A 5,762-nucleotide genomic window follows, 5' to 3' on the forward strand; every position below is an offset into this window, starting at 1 on the left:
AGTCAAAACCATTTAGATAATAAAAAGGGGTATCTTCTAGAAAATTTCATTGAAAACTCTCTATGATGGTTTTAGGTAGAAGTCAAACATTATAAAATATGTAGATTATATTATAAGCTACAAGTCAAGAAGTCAAACATATACATACATACATACACACATATATGCATATGTGTGTGTGTATACACACACACACCCAGACTTGTTTGTGGAGAAAGATATGACCTTTATTTAGCTTATTCATCACTAAATTATTTTAAGGTTTATTTCTTTGCAAGGCAAATGGGGTTAAGTGGCTTGCCCAAGGCCACACAACTAGGTAAATATTAACAGTCTGAGGCTGCATTTGAACTCAGGTACTCCTGACTCCAGGGCCAGTGCTCTATCCATTGAGCAACCTAGCCATCCCTTCATCATTTGTTTTAACATAAGAACTGGAAGAGGATTTAAAGACCACCTAGTACATCCCACACATACTTTCTATTTTTATATGCTATTGTCCATGTATTTTGTTTTTGTACCAGTATAATTTCCCTAAATTCATCCCCCACCCTATTCTGAACTCACTTTATATTTAAATATTCAAAGAATTCATATCAATGCAAATATTTCCATTAACATTAAAATTCTCAAACCATACATCTACTGCCCATATTCTTGACCCATATCATAGCTATATCTTTCCATAAGTTTACCATAGAATGTATGCTCTATATCCTAGAAGTCTTACTTGATGTTTTCCTAACATCTCAAGGATACCACTGAGATAAGGACTCAAGAAAATGTTTTTTGATTATTTACTTCTTTGATGACAGACTTCATTCTTATTTTTCTTTGCAATTCATTATTACTTTTAGTTTTAGCCAGATTACCAACCAATTCTCAATTCCCTTCTAAGAAATCCTTTTTTTTTCTTTTTAAAAAAATTCTTTAGAAATATGACAAAAACAAATGATAACATTAGTGGAATATTGAAATTAAAATGATAGGCCTTACTTTTTTCTTTTGAAGTAAGGGGTCATTAAATAAGTGATCTCCTAAAGTCAAGTGTGTTTATTGTCTTATTTTAATTCAAATCCCATCTCAGACATTTACTATGTGATCCTGGGTAAGTCACTTAACCCTGTGTGAATTAGTTTCTTCATCAATAAAATAAGCTGGAGAAAAAAATAACAAACCAGTCCAGTATCTTTGCCAAAAAAAAAAGCCCCAAATGGGGTCATACGCAATTGAGCACAAATAAAAAATACCAGCAGCATCTCCTGACTTCTCCACTAGGAGAAGGTCAACAAAGTGTAAATAACCTCGACCAGAGATTAAAATTAATCAGTCCAAGTTTGGCTTTTTTAATGTTCTTTACATTTGTATTATAGCAAGTATAATGTTTAATCATCTTCTAATGAATAGGCATTCACATTTTCCAGTTTACTACTACAATTATATATATTCTTGAATGCAATAACTATGAATATTGAGCCATATAAACAAGTCCCTATTTAAAGAGGAAGAAGCTGATGCAAGGTAGCATGTATAATGTTTTATATTTTCTCATTTTGTCTTTACAACACACTCGTTTAGTAAGAAGAATAAGTATCATTTTACCCATTTCCATCATATAGTAAGTCATTATCTTACAAGTATTGGTGAGATACAAATCAGGATTGGGAAAGCATTTCTCTTAGCTATTCACCATTTCCTTACTTTTCTCCCCCAGTGGAGTTTATTTCCCCAAACTATTTCCTTTCTTTAATTGATATTTTATTTTTCTAAATATATGTTATGAAAGATTTGTCATTTTCAGTATGAAGTGTTAGAATCAAGAGAAAGAAATAGATGAGATTTTTTTTTAAAGCAAATGTAGTATTCATCAGATTCTAAAGGATTTATTTTTTGCTTTGTTTTGTTTTGTTTTGCTTTTCTTCTTCTGGATGGGGATAGTATTGTCCATAGCAAAGTCTAATAGTATTGCCCTAGTTCGCTGAACTGCTGAAAAGAACTGCTTCCATCAAGATTGATCATCTCACAATACTGTTGTAAATTTGTACACTGATCTCTTGTTTCTACTCCCTTCCCTCAGCATCAGATCCAGCAATTCATTCCATGCTTCTCCAGAGTCTGACCTTTTATGGTTTGTTATATAACAATAATATTCCATAATATTCATGTACCATAACTTGTTTAGCCATTCCCCATTTGATGGGCATCCCCTCAATCTCCCATTCATTGCCACTACAAAAAGACGTGCTATGAATATTTTGGAACATATGGACCTTCTTCCATTTTTTATAATTTCTTCTGGATATAGGTCTAGAATTTGAATAGCTGGGTCAAAGGGTATGAACAGTTTTATTGTTTTTTGGACATAGATCCATATTGCTCTCCAGAAATGTTGGATCCATTCACAATTCCACTAACAATTCTTCAATGTCCCAATCCTCCCACAAGCATTCCAAAATTGATCGTTTTTCCTTTTTTATCACCTTGGCCAATCTGATAGACATGAGATGATACCAAATTGCATTTTTCTAAACAATAATGATTTGCAACAATTTTTCATATGATTAAATAAAATTTTAATTTCTTCATCTGAAAACTTTCTATTCATATCCTTTTACCATTTATCAATTGGAGAATGATTTGCAACCTTATAAATTTGATTCATTTATCTTTATATTTTAGAAATGAGACCTTTATCAGAACTCCTAATTGTGAAAATTGTATCCCAGCTTTCTGCTTTCCTTCCAATTTTGGTGGCATTGATTTTATTAGTGCAAAAACTTCTTAATTTATTATAGTCAAAATCATTCATTTTGATTATAATGTACCATATTTCTTGTTTGGTCACAAAATATTTCCTAAAAAAAATCCTTTATTCCAACCAAGTAAATTCAGACTTGTACTATTCCTTTATAACCCTATATCTTAGTTGTGGGAAAAATATTAACTTTCATAGAGTTGGTATTAAAAGTTTTTCAGAGCTGGGAGTTGAATGGGGGCAGGTAGTCTTTAGAATTCACTGGGAAATAAGATTGAGAGTCAATTCTTTCTGATAACAAATCATATGGGAAGTGATATTAGCAATAAACAGTGAAGTCTGAATTTAATATGCAAAAGTCCTTTGGAAAACACAGCACTCTAAGCTGTGAACCAAAATTGCATTTGGCCCCCTCCTTATTAATAGACTGATGATGAAATCAGAAGCTGACGGAACAGAAGTAAGTTGGAAAAACTGCATCAAAGAGTAAAGACATTCTAAACAAAGGAAAATTTGACTGACACTTTGAAGGACAAAATATTCTCTTACTGTGTGTTTCTACTTCATGCAAATATAGGTATTTTTTGAATGTTAAATTAAAGAATAAGTTAATAAATTAATCAATTTTAAATCATATTAAAATATATTACTGAGGAACATAATAGTTTATTTGTCATAGGCAATTTTTTAAAATAAACATTAAAACCAGGAATATAGAGGGTTTATTCCAGAGAGGTCATCTTCACAAATCCCCTAGCATTTCCTTAATCAGCAAAGTAATTCATTGTTTTCTCTTTAGTAGATCTACCTCTTTTCAGGCAATTCAGTTTACAGTCACTTTGATGCTTTGTTGCAACCCTAATTTAGAACTCATTCAATACATAAAGTCACTTTCCCTGGGGAATTGTGCATATGAAATGGAGAGGCCCATAGTTTCTTGTTTTGTGAATTTATCTGTCTCTTCATCTGTCATAAGAATAAATTGAAAAGAAATTACAAAACAAGTAACCTATAATGTACATTATATTAAATGTTAATATGGGGCATACTCCTAATGTTAAGGCCTAGCTTCTGGGTGTCAAAAGGATAGAAAAATGAAACTATATTAGTTTCGAATAGTTTTTGAAGCATCAATAAAGCACCTTTATGACTGTAATAAACTAGATAGATTAAGTAACTTAATTAGAACAAATAATGCTCTTTCCTTAATTTTATGGGTCACCCTCTATCAATCTTTTTAATTTAATTCTAGAATAAATTTATATTAATTCCAAAAAAAAGTCAAAATTATGCCAATAGCACACTAGAATGACAGTAATTTGAAAAGAATTATTTTTTGTTTTTGCCATCTGGTTATTGGTATTATTCAGAGACAAATCATACAAATTATCCCAAAAGCATATACCTGTGATACCAAGAAAAAAAGTCTCCCTAACATGCAAAAATATCATTTTTAACAGAGAATTTTTAGAAAAAAAAGAAATAGAATCTAGAATCCATTATTTTGTTTCTAATTTAATGATTTTGCTTTTGGGAAAATCAAGGTTTATTTTAAGCAAAGGAAATTTCCCTTACTACTTAAATAAGACTCTCTGTGTTAGGAAAGTATATAATTCTGATAGAAGGCATTGCTTGATGGGACAAAAAAGTTAATTATCCAATAAACCAACCTAACGTTGATGATTTTCTTTACTAAGCTGATGTTTGGATATTAACCAAAATCTCTCAGTATAGTTAGACAAGAAACTTGTCTAGTCTCTCTCTCTCTCTCTCTCTCTCTCTCTCTCTCTCTGTCTCTCTCTCTCTCTCTGTCTCTCTCTCTATTTATGTGTGTTGTGTGTGTGTGTGTGTCTTTAATCATAAGGGAACACACGCAAATTATACTCAAGATTCAATTCAATTAGTTGTTGGGAAACATACAAGTTCCATTAAAAAAGAATTGTTCATTGAGATGCAGGTGAGTGGCAGACTTGGAGTCAAGAAGACCTGACTTCATACATTTACTCTGGACTCATATGTTTCAAGCTTTGTGACATTAGGCAACTCATATAAAATCTATCTGTCTCAATATCTGATGGAAATAATGGCACCTTTGTTGTAGGATTATGATTAGAACAAGTGTCTACTAAGTGGTGCAGTGGATAGAGTACTGGTCTTGGACTTAAGAGTCCAAAGTCTGAATCTTGCCTCAAGACAATCACCACTTACTATCTGTGTGACCATGGGTAAGTCACTTAACCCTGATTACCCCACATCCAGGTTCATCACCACTCATCTTCATTCATATCTGACCACTGGACCCAGATGGCTCTGGAGGAGGAAGGGAAGCTGGTGACTTAGCAAAGATGCCTTACTTAAATTCAATTCAATCATCAATTCTCTGATGTCATGATCTACTTTGAAAATGAAAGACAAAGAAAGGTTATGAATAGACAATTTTTGAATTAAGAAATTAAAACAATTCATATGAAAAAAGTACATTAAAACAACTCTGAATTATCACCTTATACCTATCAGATTAATCAAGTAGAGAAAAAGGGAAAATGAACAATATCAGAGAGGTTATGGGAGAATTGTTATATTGATGTACTGCTGGTGTAGTTGTGACCTGATCCAACCATGCTGTAGATATGGAGCTATGCCCAAAGAGCAATAAAACTGTTCATACCCTTTGTCCCCACAATTCCAATTCTAGTTCTATGTTCAGAAGAAATAATAAAAAAATTGGAAAAGGTCCCACTGTTCCAAAATATTTATAGCAGGTCTTCTTTTAGAGGCAAAGAATTGAAGATGAGAGGATGCCCATCAATTGAGGAATGGTTAAACAAGTTATGGTACATGAATATTATGGAATATTAATTTTCTATAAGAAATCATAAATGGTCAGACTCTAGAGAAGCATGCAATGACTTCCCCAGATCTGATGCTGAGTGAAGGGAGCAGAACAAAGAGAACAAGGGACACATTAACAACAACATTGTGAGATGATCAACCTTAATGTAATCAA

Source organism: Macrotis lagotis, chromosome 7 (assembly GCF_037893015.1).
Source record: "Macrotis lagotis isolate mMagLag1 chromosome 7, bilby.v1.9.chrom.fasta, whole genome shotgun sequence".
NCBI lineage: Eukaryota > Metazoa > Chordata > Mammalia > Peramelemorphia > Peramelidae > Macrotis > Macrotis lagotis.